Source organism: Gorilla gorilla, chromosome 6 (genome assembly GCF_029281585.2).
Source record: "Gorilla gorilla gorilla isolate KB3781 chromosome 6, NHGRI_mGorGor1-v2.1_pri, whole genome shotgun sequence".
Lineage (NCBI taxonomy): Eukaryota > Metazoa > Chordata > Mammalia > Primates > Hominidae > Gorilla > Gorilla gorilla.
In genome coordinates, this window is record NC_073230.2 from 85015061 (window position 1) to 85029584 (window position 14524).

The 14524-nt window shown below is 50.4% G+C and overlaps 1 pseudogene; it reads right to left on the bottom strand.

The window, feature by feature from the left end:
• Positions 1–1148: 1148 nt before the first annotated feature.
• LOC101137008 (THO complex subunit 4-like) lies at positions 1149–2532 on the bottom strand (annotated as a pseudogene).
• Positions 2533–14524: the final 11992 nt, after the last annotated feature.

Here is a 14524-nt window from a genome sequence, read left to right on the forward strand (position 1 = left end):
GATCTCCTGACCTCGTGATCCATCCGCCTCGGCCTCCCAAAGTGCTGGGATTACAGGCGTGAGCCACCGCGCCCGGCCGAGTTAATTTTTTTTTTTTTAAATAGATGAAGTCTCGCCATGTTTGCCACGTTGGTCTTGAACTCTTAGCCTCAAGCAATCCTCCCACCTCGGCCTTCCAAAGTGCTAGGATTACAGACATGAGCCAGCGCGCCCAGCCAAGTTAATTTTTGTATATGGTATGTGGTAGCAGTTGCACTTCTTTCTTTTGCGGGCGGATATTCAATTGTTCTAGCACCATCTGTTGAATATACTTGTTTCTCCATTGAATGGCCTTGGCACTCTTGTCAAAAATCAATTGACTGTAAATGTGAGGGTTTATTTCTAGACTGTCAATTCTATTCCATTGATCTATATGTCCATCCGTATGCCAGGATCAAGCTGTCTTGATTATTGTAGTTTTGTATTAAGTTTTGAAATCTGGGTCCTTTGAATTTCCATATGAATTTTAGAGTCAGCTTGTCAAAGAACTGGTTTCTGCAAAGAAACCACATGAGATTTTGCTAGGGGTTGTGTTAAATCTGTAGGTCATCTGGGGACTATTGTCATCTTAACAGTATTTCAGTCTTTTTTGGGGGGGGGGGGATGGAGTCTCGCTCTGTCGCCCAGGCTAGAGTGCAGTGACGCGATCTTGGCTCACTGCAAGCTCTGCCTCCCGGGTTCACGCCATTGTCCTGCCTCAGCCTCCCGAGAGTAGCTGGGACTACAGGTGCGCGCCACCGTGCCCGGCTAATTTTTTGTACTTTTAGTAGAGACGGGGTTTCACAGTGTTAGCCAGGATGATCTCGATCTCCTGACCTTGTGATCCCCCCACCTCGGCCTCCCAAAGTGCTGGGATTACAGGCATCAGACACTGCGCCCGGCCGGTATTTCAAACTTTCAACACGTGAACGTGGGATTTTTTTTTCTGTTTCAGAATTTAAAAACAAAGAAAGAAAGAAAAAACATCTTTACACGAGTTTTTAAATCCTACTTTAAAACACAAAAGAAACAAATCCATCATTGGCCGCACAGCCCCAGCCACGGCCTCCCCACCATGGAGCGAGAGGAGCCGCCTGGGTCCTGTTACGCACGCGGATTTGCTGGTCTGCTTAACTGGTGTCCATTCTGGCATTATAGGCGTCCATCTCCTCTGCCGAAAAGCTGCTGCTTTGAATTCCTGCCGGCGCCTGTGCCTCTTCCCCGGTCGCCTCCACGGGTGCATCCCCGGGTGCCTCCGTTACCACCAAAACCTCCAGAGCCACGGTTTCTAGTCATGCCACCTCTGTTTACGCTAAGTGCAGGTGTCTGTCATGTATCAATCTGTGATGTGACAAGCTGAATGTTCACAGGGCGGCCAGCCAAAGGGGTGCCGTAGTACTGCTTCATGGCCTTCAGGGCGTGTGCCTTCCGCTCAAAGCGCATGTCTGCTGATCCTAAGCTGCGGCCAGAGCCATCGTAGTGCACAGCCACCTTCTTCAGCGTTCCAGATTCTGCAGAGTTCCCAAATATCGGTGTCTGACACTTCAAAATCTAGATTGGACACCAGCAGTTTCCCACCCGTCTCCACGCCGGCACCACTGCTGGTCCACAGCTGGGGAGGCCCAGAAGACAGGGAGTTCCAGGACAGAAGGGGGCAGGAAGCCCTAACCACCCGCTTTTCCTGTCATGCCCTGAGACTAGGTGTCATCCTTCTGCTTGTAGAAATAACTCCTGAGCCGGGCGCGGTGGGTCAGGCCTGTAATCCCAGCACTTTAGGAGGCCGAGGCAGGCAGATCACCTGAGGTCGAGAGTTTGAGACCAGCCTGACCAACATGGGGAAACCCCGTCTCTACTAAAAATACAAAATTAGCCGGGCATGGTGGCTCAGGCCTGTAATCCCAGCACTTTGAGAGGCCGAGGCGGGTGGATCGCCTGAGGTCAGGAGTTCGAGAACAGCCTGGCCAACATGGGGAAACCCTGTCTCTACTAAAAATACAAAAATTAACGGGGCGTGGTGGCAGGTGCCTGTAATCCCAGCTACATGGGAGGTGGAGGCAGGAGAATCGCTTGAACCCATGAGGCAGAGGTTGTGATGAGCCGAGACCGTGCCATTGTGCTCCAGCCTGGGCAACAAAGAGCAAAACTCTGTCTGAAAAAAAAAGCAAAAAACAAAAAACAAAAAAAAAATAACCCCTGATTGGCGGCCAAGAAAGGACCAGATTCTGCTAATCCACAAAATCTGGTGGTCAAGAACTTCACTAAAAGAAGAAGTGAAAGGATTTCCTTCCTGAAGGACCTGCACAGCTGGATTGCTTCCCTAAGACCAAAAAACCCTGGAGCCCTGCTTGCAGAGACCCAGCCCCCTCACTGCACTGCCACAGGACACTGACGGCCTGAGGCTGGAGATGGACACACTCTGCCCACTTATTTGACCCCAACACTCACGGGGTCGGTTGGAATAGCCAGGAAACGTGTACATTCGGGGTCCCAAGAGACAGCGTGTGGGCCGGGCATGGTGGCTCTTGCCTGTAATCCCAGCACTTTGGGAGGCTGAGGTGGGTGGATCACTTGAGGTTGGGAGTTCAAGACCAGCCTGGCCAACATGATGAAACCCCATCTCTACTAAAAATACAAAAATTAGCCAGGCATGGTGGCGCACCTGTAGTCCCGCTACTCGAGAGGCTGAGGCCGGAGAATCACTTGAACCCAGGAGGTGGAGGTTTCAGTGAGCTGAGATCGTGCCACTGCACTCCAGCCTGGGCAACAGAGTGAGACTTTGTCTCAAAAAAAAAAAAAAAAAAAAAAGAGAGAGAGAGACAGCGAGAGTGTGTGGCAGGAAAGCCCTGTGTGGTAGAGAGCTGTGGACCGCTGGAGCCAGGGCCCTGACTCTACCCTTTAGGAGGATATGAATTTGGACAGCACTTTCTTCCTCCATGCACTGGCACTAATGGTGCTTGCTTGCAACACCTTATTTTACTGTTGGGAGGCTCGAATGAGACAGAGTCACAGGAGCACTTTGTTTTTTGAGACAGGATTTCACTCTGTCGTGTAATAACAGCTCACTGGCAGCCTCAATCTCTCCGGGCTCAATTGATCCTTCCACCTCAATCTCCTGAGTAGCTGGGACTATAGGCACATGCCACCACGCCCAGCTCATTTTTGCTTTTTTTTTTTTTTTTGTAAAGATGAGGTTTTACCATGTTGCCCAGGTGGATCTTGAACCCCTGGGCTCAAGCCATCTGCCTGCCTTGGCCTCCCAAGATGCTGGGATTATAGGCGTGAACCACCACACCCGGCCGACACAGGAGCACTTTGCAAACCGCAAAGCATTGCAGAACAATGAACAGTGAAATGACGGCGATGCCCCAGCCACCCAACCCCTCTGGGAATCAGCTTCTGTTCATTAGCTCAGCAGCTCAGGCCACAAAGGAAGTCTTTGGACAAGCTGGATAGTTAGTCACCCAGGGAGTCTGGAAGCTTAGGGAAGGTAGAATCCCCAGGGAGCCCCAGGGGGAGGCAGGACACACCAAGGCAGACAAAGGCACTGAGAGGGGAGATAGGAAGATTCTCAACACCAACCCTGCCGCTGCATCCGGGAAGCATCTCTGCCCTCACAAGGCTTTTAACCTCGCCAGGAAGGCAAGGTGTACAGGACAGCCCACTTTGCTCATCCTCTTCTCCAGAATGTCTGAGAAATGCCTAGTGATTCCTGCCTCCCCTGCCCTCGTCTCTCTCCCTGCTTTCTGCCACTGTGGACCACAGCCGGAAAGAATAACTCCTCTCATCGTCTCCTTAGGAACACAGTCCCCCGGAATATGCCAACTCCAATCGGAGGACATCTATGCGACATGAGAAGTTCTGACTATTTTGCGATTCTTTTTGTTGTTGTTGTTGGAGACAGGGTCTTGCTCCGTTGCCCAGGCTGGAGTGCAGTGGCATGATCTCAGCTCACTGCAACCTCCCCCTCCCAGCCTCCCAGGTCCAAGCGATTCTCATGCCTCAGCTTCCCGAGTAGCTGGGACTACAGGCACACACCACCACACCCGACTAATTTTTGTATTTTTAGTAGAGACTTTTTTTGCCATGTTGGCCAGTCTGGTCTCGAACTCGTGACCTCAAGTGATCTGCTCACCTTGGCCTCCCAAAGTGCTGGGATTACAGGCGTGAGCCACTGCACACAGCCATATTTTGCAGTTCTTGAGAGGTCCACAGCTGAAACATCTGAATGTGAGATTTTAAAAACTTTATTTAGGTCTTCCTTAACTTCTTTCAACAACGTTTTGTAGTTTTGTTGTTGTTGTTGTTGTGTTTGTTTGTTTTTTTGAGACGGAGTCTTGCTCTGTCGTCCAGGCTGGAGTGCAGTGGCGCGATCTCAGCTCATTGCAAGCTCCACCTCCCGGGTTCATGCCGTTCTCCTGCCTCAGCCTCCTGAGTAGCTGGGACTACGGGTGCCTGCCACCACACCTGACTAATTTTTTTGTATTTTAGTAGAGACGGGGTTTCACCGTGTTATCCAGGATAGTCTCGATCTCCTGACCTCGTAATCCTCCCGTCTTGGCCTCCCAAAGTGCTGGGATTACAGGCGTGAGCCACGGCACCCGGCCAGTTTTCAGTATATAGTTCTTTCACCTCCTTGGTTAAATTTATTCCTAGTTATTTTATAAGAGATATTGCTATGTATTTTTCTTTTCTTGTGATGTCTTTGTTTTTGGTATCAGAGTAATACTGACCTCATAGAATGAGTTGGAAAACATTCTCTCCTCTTCTATGTTTTGGAAGAGTTGGTGAAGAATTGGTGGTTAATTCTTTTTTCTTTTTCTTTTTCTGGGACCACAGGGGTACTCCACCATGCCTGGCTAATTTTTGCATTTTTGGTAGAGACAGGGTTTCACCATGTTGCCTAGGCTGGTCTCAAACTCCTGAGCTCAAGAAGTCCTCTTTACCTCTGCCTCATGCAGGGGTGCTTTTGCCTCTTTTCTGTTTTAGCTAGTCCTCAATCTGGTCCAGAGTTTGATTCCCTGCCTCTGGAGTTGAGTCCCACATCCTACCTCAGCTGGATCATAAAGGAAAAAGTCATAGTGGCCGGGCACGGTGGCTCACACCTGTAATCCCAGCACTGTGGGAGGCCGAGGGGGGCAGATCGCCTGAGGTCAGGAGTTTGAGACCACCTTGGACAACGTGGTGAAACCCCATCTTTACTAAAAATACAAAAATTAGCCAGGCATGGTGGTACGTGCCTGTAATCCCAGCTACTCGGGAGGCTGAAGCAGGAGAATCAGTTGAACCTGCCAGGCAGAGGTTGCAGTGAGCCAAGATCGTGCCATTGCACACCAGCCTGGGCGACAAGAACAAAACTATGTCTCAAAAAAAAAAAAAATAGTCATAGGAATCTGGAGGAATCCAAGTGCAGACTTCCTTATGCTCTCTCTCTCCCATAAAGGATCACACAGGCTGGGATTACAGGCATGCACCACCACGCTCGACTAATTTTTGTATTTTTAGTAGACATGGGGTTTCACCATGTGGTCCAAGTTGGTCTCAAACTCCTGACCTCACGTGATCTCCCCGCTTCAGCCTCCCACAGTGCTGGGATTACAGGCGTGAGCCACCGCACCTGGCAAACGTTTTTACTTTTGACTTAAATTGTCATATATATTTTAAACAAATTAAGCGTAAAAAGATTGTCTTTCATATTTACTCACATTTATTGTTTATCATGTCCTTTCTTCTTTCCTGAAGATCTGGGTCTTCTTTTTTTTGAGACAGGGTCTCACTCTGTCACCCAGGCTGGAGTAGGGTGACACAATCATAGCTTACTGCAGCCTTGACCTCCCCAGCTCAAGCCGTCCTCCCACCTCAGCCTCCCAAGTAGCTGGGATTACAGGCACACACCACCACACCCAGCTACTTTTTAAAAATTTTTGTAGAGATGGAGTCTGACTATGTTGCCCAGACTGGCTTCAAACTTCTAGGCTCAAGTGATCCTCCTTCCTCAGCCTCCCAAAGTGTTGGGATTATAGGCATGAGCCACCACGCCCAGTCCTCAGCGAAGTTCTTGACATGACAATGCTGTCCAGCCAGAACACAGGGTGGGGATCACTATGCCCATCTTACAGATGGACAAACCAAGGCCTAGAGAGAATTAGCCACTTCCCCTCTCAGCTAGTAAGCAGCAGAACTGGAATCAAAATCTAGGTCTATCAGCTGGGTGCGGTGGCTCCATCCCGTAATCGCAGCACTTTGTGAGGCCGAGGTGGGCAGATTGCTTGAGCTCAGGAGTTCAAGACGAGCCTAGGCAACATGGTGAAACCTGATCTCTACTAAAAATACAAACAATTAGCCAGGTATGGTGGTGTGTGTCTGTATTCCCATGTACTCAGGAGGTTGAGGTGGGAGGATAGCTTGAGCCCAGGAGATTGAGGCTGCAGTGAGCCAAGACAGCACCACTACACTCGAGCCTGGGCGATGGAGGAAGACCTTGTATCAAAAAAAAAAAAAGAAAGAAAGAAAGAAAAAAGAATCTAGGAATCTACATCTATCAACTCTCAGTCCAGCATCTCCCCATGTATCTCAAGAACTACAAAATATGGCTGTGTGCAGTGGCTCACGCCTGTAATCCCAGCACTTTGGGAGGCTGAGGCGAGCGGATCACTTGAGGTCAGGAGTTCGAGACCAGACTGGCCAACAAGGCGAAATCCCATCTCTACTAAAAATACAAAAATTAGTCGGGTGTGGTGGTGTGTGCCTGTAGTCCCAGCTACTCGGGAAGCTGAGGCATGAGAATCGTTTGGACCTGGGAGGCTGGGATGGGGAGGTTACAGTGAGCTGAGATCATGCCATTGCACTCCAGCCTGGGCGACACAGCAAGACCCTGTCTCCAAAAAAAAAAAAAAAAGAAAGAAAAGAAAAAAGAAAAGAAAAGAAAGAATTGCAAAATAGTCAGAACTTCTCATGTCGCATGGATGTCCTCTGATTGGAGTTGGCATATTCCGGGGGACTGTGTTCCTAAGGAGACCATTCCTTGAGAGGAGTCATTCTTTAGGGCTGTGGTCCACAGTGGCAGAAGGCAGGGAGAGAGACGAGGGCAGGGAAGGCAGGAATCACTAGGCATTTCTCAGACATTCTGGAGGAGAGGATGAGCAAAGTGGGCTGTCCTGTACACCTTGCCTTCCTGGCGAGGTTAAAAGCCTTGTGAGGGCAGAGATGCTTCCCGGATGCAGCGGCAGGGTTGGTGTTGAGAATCTTCCTATCTCCCCTCTCAGTGCCTTTGTCTGCCTTGGTGTGTCCTGCCTCCCCCTGGGGCTCCCTGGGGATTCTACCTTCCCTAAGCTTCCAGACTCCCTGGGTGGCTAACTATCCAGCTTGTCCAAAGACTTCCTTTGTGGCCTGAGCTGATGAACAGAAGCTGATTCCCAGGGGGGCTGGGTGGCTGGGGCATCGCCGTCATTTCACTGTTCATTGTTCTGCAATGCTTTGCGGTTTGCAAAGTGCTCCTGTGTCGGCCGGGTGTGGTGGTTCACGCCTATAATCCCAGCATCTTGGGAGGCCAAGGCAGGCAGATGGCTTGAGCCCAGGGATTCAAGATCCACCTGGGCAACATGGTAAAACCTCATCTCTACAAAAAAAAAAAAAAAAAAAAAGCAAAAATGAGCTGGGCGTGGTGGCATGTGCCTATAGTCCCAGCTACTCAGGAGATTGAGGTGGAAGGATCAATTGAGCCCGGAGAGATTGAGGCTGCCAGTGAGCTGTTATTACACGACAGAGTGAAATCCTGTCTCAAAAAACAAAGTGCTCCTGTGACTCTGTCTCATTTGAGCCTCCCAACAGTAAAATAAGGTGTTGCAAGCAAGCACCATTAGTGCCAGTGCATGGAGGAAGAAAGTGCTGTCCAAATTCATATCCTCCTAAAGGGTAGAGTCAGGGCCCTGGCTCCAGTGGCCGGCAGCTCTCCACCACACAGGGCTTTCCTGTCACATGCTATTTCTCTTTTTTTTTTTTTTTTTTTTTTTTTTTTGAGACAGAGTCTCACTCTGTCACCCAGGCTGGAGTGCAGTGCCACGATCTTGGCTCACTGAAACCTTCACCTCCCGGGTTCAAGTGATTCTCCTGCCTCAGCCTCCCGAGTAGCAGGACTACAGGCGCCCCACCACGCCCGACTAATTTTTGTATTTTTAGCAGAGATAGGGTTTCCTCATGTTGGCCAGGCTGGTCTTGAACTCCTGACCTCAAGTGATCCACCCACCTCAGCCTCCCAAAGTGCTGGGATTACAGGCAAGAGCCACCATGCCCGGCCCACACGCTGTCTCTTGGGACCCCGAATGTACACGTTTCCTGGCTATTCCAACCGACCCCGTGAGTGTTGGGGTCAAATAAGTGGGCAGAGTGTGTCCATCTCCAGCCTCAGGCCGTCAGTGTCCTGTGGCAGTGCAGTGAGGGGGCTGGGTCTCTGCAAGCAGGGCTCCAGGGTTTTTTGGTCTTAGGGAAGCAATCCAGCTGTGCAGGTCCTTCAGGAAGGAAATCCTTTCACTTCTTCTTTTAGTGAAGTTCTTGACCACCAGATTTTGTGGATTAGCAGAATCTGGTCCTTTCTTGGCCTCCAATCAGGAGCTATTTCTACCTACAAGCAGAAGCATGACACCTAGTCTCAGGGAGTGATAGGAAAACCGGGTGGTTAGGGCTTCCGGCCCCCTTCTGTCCTGGAAGTCCCTGCCTTCTGGGCCTCCCCAGCTGTGGACCTTCAGAAAGAATCTTGTGCATAGGCTTGTAGCTCTTCCTTTCTCCTGCACACAACTGTTTTCAGTGAGCCTCTGGTTAGTCAGTACCTTCCAACCTCCTTCTCAACGCCATTCTTTTTTTTTTTTTTTTTTTCTGAGAGGGAGTCTCGCTCTGTTGCCCAGGCTGGAGTGCAGTGGTGTGATCTCGGCTTACCGCAACCTCCGCCTCCTGGGTTCCAGCGATTCTCCTGCCTCAGCCCCCGAGTAGCTGGGATTACAGGCACCTGCCAGCCTGCCCAGCTAATTTTTGTATTTTTAGTAGAGACTGGGTTTCACCATGTTTGCCAGGCTGGTTTCAAACTCCTGACCTCAGGTGAGCCTCCTGCCTTGGCCTCCCAAAGTGCTGGGATTACAGGCATGAGCCACCGCGCCTGGCCTCAATGTCATTCTCTTCTCTCCACATGTCTTTCAGGACTTACAGAGCAGGAGCTCCCTAAGACGATGTCCTGGGCCCCACCAGTGCTACATCATAGCCAGCCCACACCGACCTGGGAGAGCTGACTGTCAGCATCTCTTCCCAACTCCACTTTCAGGGACATCTGGTTGGTAGCTTGAATTCAGCCGTGCTGGGAGGATTTACACCATGGCAATTGACAAACGCTGCCAATCACACTTGTCCCCACAGAGCCAGTTTGTTAAATATTTGCCAACATAACCCTGGCTTCACCTTACCTTGGTCAACCAGACCTGCCCAGGTGTTGGCTAGTAATCCTTTGTGTTGGTATCAGTCTCTCCCATGTGGCATTCCTGTGTCCACCTCCCCAGCAGGTCACCCTGGCTCTGGGGGACTGAGCCAGCCAGAAGGTGGCAATTGAGGTCAGACCAGCATCCCTGAATTGGGAAGGACAAGAGGATTTGCATGGAGCATGGATAGCTTCTGTGACAGACATCACATGTGCGTGCACACACACACACACCTGGTTTACTTTATGTTTTAATTATTTTTAAAAAATTGAGACAAGATCTTGCTCTATTGCCCAGGCTGGAGCACAGTGGTGCAAACATGGCTCACTGCAGCCTCAACCTCCTGGGTTCAAACAATCCTCCCGCCTCAGCCTCCCAAGTAGCTGGGACCACAGGCACGTGCCACCATGCCCAGCCAATTTTTTTTTTCTTTGAGATGAAGTCTTGCTCTGTTGCCCAGGCTGGAGTGCAATGGCGCAATCTCAACTCACTGCAATCTGTGCCTCCCAGGTTCAAGCGATTCCCCTGCCTCAGTATCCCAAGAAGCTGGGATTACAGGCATGTGCCACCATGCCCGGCTAATTTTTTTCACATTTTTAGTAGAGACGGGGTTTCACCATGTTGGCCAGGCTGGTCTTGAACTCCTGACCTCAGGTGATCCGCCCGCCTTGGCCTCCCAAAGTGCTGGGATTACAGGCGTGAGCCACCGTGCCTGGCCCCAACCAAATTTTTAATTTTTGGTAGAGATAGGATCTCACTATGTTGCCCAAGCTGATCTCAAACTCCTGGGCTCAAGCGATTCTCCCACCTCAGCCTCCCAAAGTGCTGGGATTATAGCTATGAGCCACCAGACCTGGCCTGGTTTCCTTTAATACTTGTGGGTTTATTTTAATGGTTATGGGGGAAAACACAGCTAGTGCACTAAATCTGTGATTTTTTATTTATTTATTTTTTTGAGATGACATCTCCCTCTGTCACCCAGGCTGGAGTGCATAGCACAGTCTCGGCTCACTGCAACTTCTGCCTCCTTGTTTCAAGCGATTCCCCTGCCTCGGCCCCCAAGTAGCTGGGACTACATGCGCCTGCCACCATGCCCGGCTAATTTTTGTATTTTTAGTAGACAGGAGGGTTTCACCATGTTGGCCAGGCTGATCTCGAACTTCTCACCTCAGGTGATCCACCCATCTTGGCCTCCCCAAGTGCTGGGATTACAGGTGTGAGCCACCATGCCTGGCCCTAAATCTGTGATTTTGTGGCTATTTTTGGATGAAGTCCCTTTTGACAAAACCGTTAAGTGTACAATAAATTGGGAAGAAATTGTAAAAATATATATATATATATTTTTATTTTTAAATACTTTCCATAGTATTATATATCCATATATATATATATATACGTATATATGAAGGTTATGAGCGAGTGGATGAAGTTTGGGTGTTGGTGAAAAGTTTTAGGCAGGGGGTGACCAGGCTGGTGTGCATTTTAGGAGGGGCGTTTGTTTTGCAGCTGTGCACAGAACAGATTGGAGAAAGGTGAGTGGGGAGGCAGTGGAACGGGCCAAAAAGGAATAGGTGGATCTGGGAGGTGTTAAATAGGTAAAATCAACAAAATGAGAGGCCTGACTAGGGGTGTGTGTGTGTGTGTGTGTGTGTGTGTGTGTGTGTGTGTGTGTGTGTGTGTTGGGGGTGGGGATGGCAGGGAGTTGGGAGGGAAGCGATGGTACCTTCCCTGGAAGATTTTTAAGGAATGATACAACTAGTTGCATTTGGAGCAGGAATGTGAGATACCACATGATAGATATTCCTGCCTCCTGTCCCCAGTCTCCCAACCTTACCTCTTCCTTCTTTTATTTTTTATTTTCATTTTTTGAGACAGAGTCTTGCTTTGTCACCCAGGCTGGAGCACGGTGGCACTATCTCGGCTCACTGCAACCTCCAGCTCCTGGGTTCAAGTGATTCTCCTGCCTCAGCCTCCCCAGTAGCTGGGATTACAGGTGCACACCACCACACCTGGCTAATTTTTTTATTTTTAGTAGAGACGGGGTTTCACCATGTTGGCCAGGCTGCTCTCGAACTCCTGACCTCAGGTGATCTGCCCACTTCGGCCTCCCAAAGTGCTGGGATTACAGGTGTGAGCCATCATGTCTGGCCTGGTCATGGACTCTTATTGGCCGCCTTCCCTTCCTCTTGTCAGAGCAATTAGGCAGGACAAAGAAATAAAAGGCATCCAAATCAGAAAGGAAGAAGTTAAGGCCGGGCATGGTGGCTCACGCCTGAAATCCCAGTCACCATGCCCGGCCCACCTCTTCCTTTTGCCTTCCAGAAACTCAGCCACATCCCACTGTTCACCTGGCTCTCCTGCCCCTGGTCTTCCCTTGGCCTGGAACCCCCTGCTTCCTTTTCCACCTTGGAACTCCTACCTGTCCTGTTCTGAAGCTTCTCAGATCCCCCACGCAGAGCCCTTTCAACCTGGTAGTTACCTGGCAATAGCAATGATTACCCCTTACTAACTGGTCCTTATCCATATTTACTGTAGGCTGGGAGCTGTGCCTGGACCATGAGGGATAGTCATTCAGTCACTCTTTGTGATACCCAGAGGAGGGACAAGGACTTGCCTCAATTTCCCAATGACAAAGCCAAGGCTGGGGTAGAGCCAGGATCAGAATCCAGGACTAATCGCCTCCAAAGCGTATGTCCTCAACGAGTCTGATTCCTAAATCTTATGCTGTATTGTAATTATTATTGTTATTCCTTTGAGACAGAGTCTCACTCTGTCTCCCAGGCTGGAGTACAGTGGCGTGATCATAGCTCACTGCAGCCTCGACCTCCTGGGCTTGAGTGATCCTCCCACCTCAGCCTCCTGAGTAGCTGGGACTACAGACACGTGTGACTGCACCTGGTTATTTTTTATTTTTTTATTTTTATTTTTTAGATGGAGTCTCTTTCTGTCAGCCAGGTTGGAGTGCAGTGGTGCGATCCCAGCTCACTGCAACCTCTGCCTCCCGCGTTCAAGCAATTATCCTGCCTCAGCCTCCTGAGTAGCTGAGATTACAGGTGCCCACCACTACACCCGGCTAATTTTTGTATTTTCATTAGAGATGGGGTTTCACTGTGTTGGCCAGGCTGGTCTCGTACTCCGGTTCACACTTGTAATCTCAGCACTTTGGGAGGCCAAGGCGGGCGGATTGCTTGGGGTCAGGAGTGCACCTGGCTAATTTTAAACATTTTTTGTAGAGACATGGTCTTACCATGTTGCTCAGGCTGGCCTTGAACTTCTGGGCTCAAGTGACCCTCCCAAAGTGCTGAGATTACAGGCATGAACTACTATACTTGGGCTCTAATTATTTCTGTGTTGGTTTTTCCAGTGGACTCTGAGATCTTATAACATGAAGTCTGAAACACGTCCTTCACTGGATCCCAGAATGCCTTGGCCGAATGGAGCTCCCTCATCTGAGACTTCAATTTCCTACCTGGAGATCTGCCACAGGGTGCTTGCTTACCTCCCTTGGTGGGGCTCTCACTGTCATCCAAGGTGATCAGATCTGTCTCTGGACAGCTTTACCTGCTTCCTTCTCCTTAGGCCTTGAACATCTAAGAGGCAGCTGTGACACTGAGATGTACAAAAAGATCCTCTCAGCTGGGCATGGTGGCTCACACGTGTAATCCCAGCACTTTGGGAGGCCAAGGCAGGTGGATCACCTGAGGTCGGGAGTTTTGAGATCACCCTGGCCAACATGGTGAAACCCCATCTCTAGTAAATATGCAAAAAATTAGCTGGGCATGATGGTGGGTGCCTGTACTCCCAGTTACTCAGGAGGCTGAGGCAGGAGAATCGCTTGAACCCGGGAGGCAGAGGTTGCAGTGAGCCGAGATTGCACCACTGCACTCCAGCCTGGGCAACAGAGCAAGACTCTGTCTCCCTTCCCTCCGCACCCACCCCCCACCAGAAAAAAAGAAAAAAAAGATCCTCTTGGCCTCTTTGATCTGCAGCATCCCCGTTTACCATCCATGCTAGGCTGGCTGGTTGGCAGTGCCCTGGGCCTCAGCTGCTATATGTGCCTCCTGTTCCCGTCCCTGTTGAGCTGTTGAAAGCCCTCCCATCTGGAGATGAAAGGGTAAGGCACTCCATAGCTGCCACCTGTTTTCCTCCCCAGCCCGGTCTGGGACCACACCCTTTCCAGGGCAGAAGTCTGTCCGTGTGGACAGAAGTCTGTCTGACAATGGGCTCACTGTGCTCTTCTGACGGGGACCACCACCCACCCTGCACATGGGCCCCCATCAGGGCCTGCCTGTTGCCACAAAGCCAACCTCTCAGAAGTCCTTGTAAACCTTGGACTCCTGAATTTCCCAGCCAAGCCAGGCGAGATGCAGGGGAGGCGCCCTTCCCTCCCCAGGGTGCCCCTCCTCTCGTCCCATTCTTCCTGCCATCCCAGATCTGGTGAGTCAGAGGAAATCATTTCTGCTCTGCACTTGGCACCAAGGCTGTCACCCTGTTACCTCCGGGTAAGTGGCTCCCCTGTGCCCAGTATTCTGGGACTTTGTGTGTGTGTGTTTGGTAGCGAGGAAGCAGGATATCCCAGGAAGCAGTGACACCCCCAGTCTGCACGCCTGAGTCTAGCCCCTTGCACTGCCCACCACAGTGCCCATTCATCCTGGCACCCCACTGCCCTCTCCCCCCTGCATCACACCCCAGATGTCCACCCGCTTCCTTTAGGAGGCTGGGACAAGAATGCAAGAAAGAATTGATGGAGGCTGTGCAAAGCTGGTGGCCGTGAGAGTCTAAAGTAAGGGGTGGATCGGAGAGCAGCTCAGAAAGTGAACTCGGTGTGGTGGCACTGGTGCCACTCAGCAGAGCATGCTGCCTGGCACCATGACAAGGGCATAGATTCCTTCCCAGGAAGATGTAGGACAAGTTCTGCCCCATCGTGGCTTAGGAGTCTTGAGCAAATCATTTAACTCTCTAAACCTCAGTTTTCTTTTCTTTTTTTTCTTTTTGGAGATTGAGTCTTGCTCTATCACCCAGGCTGAAGTGCAGTGGCACAATCTCGG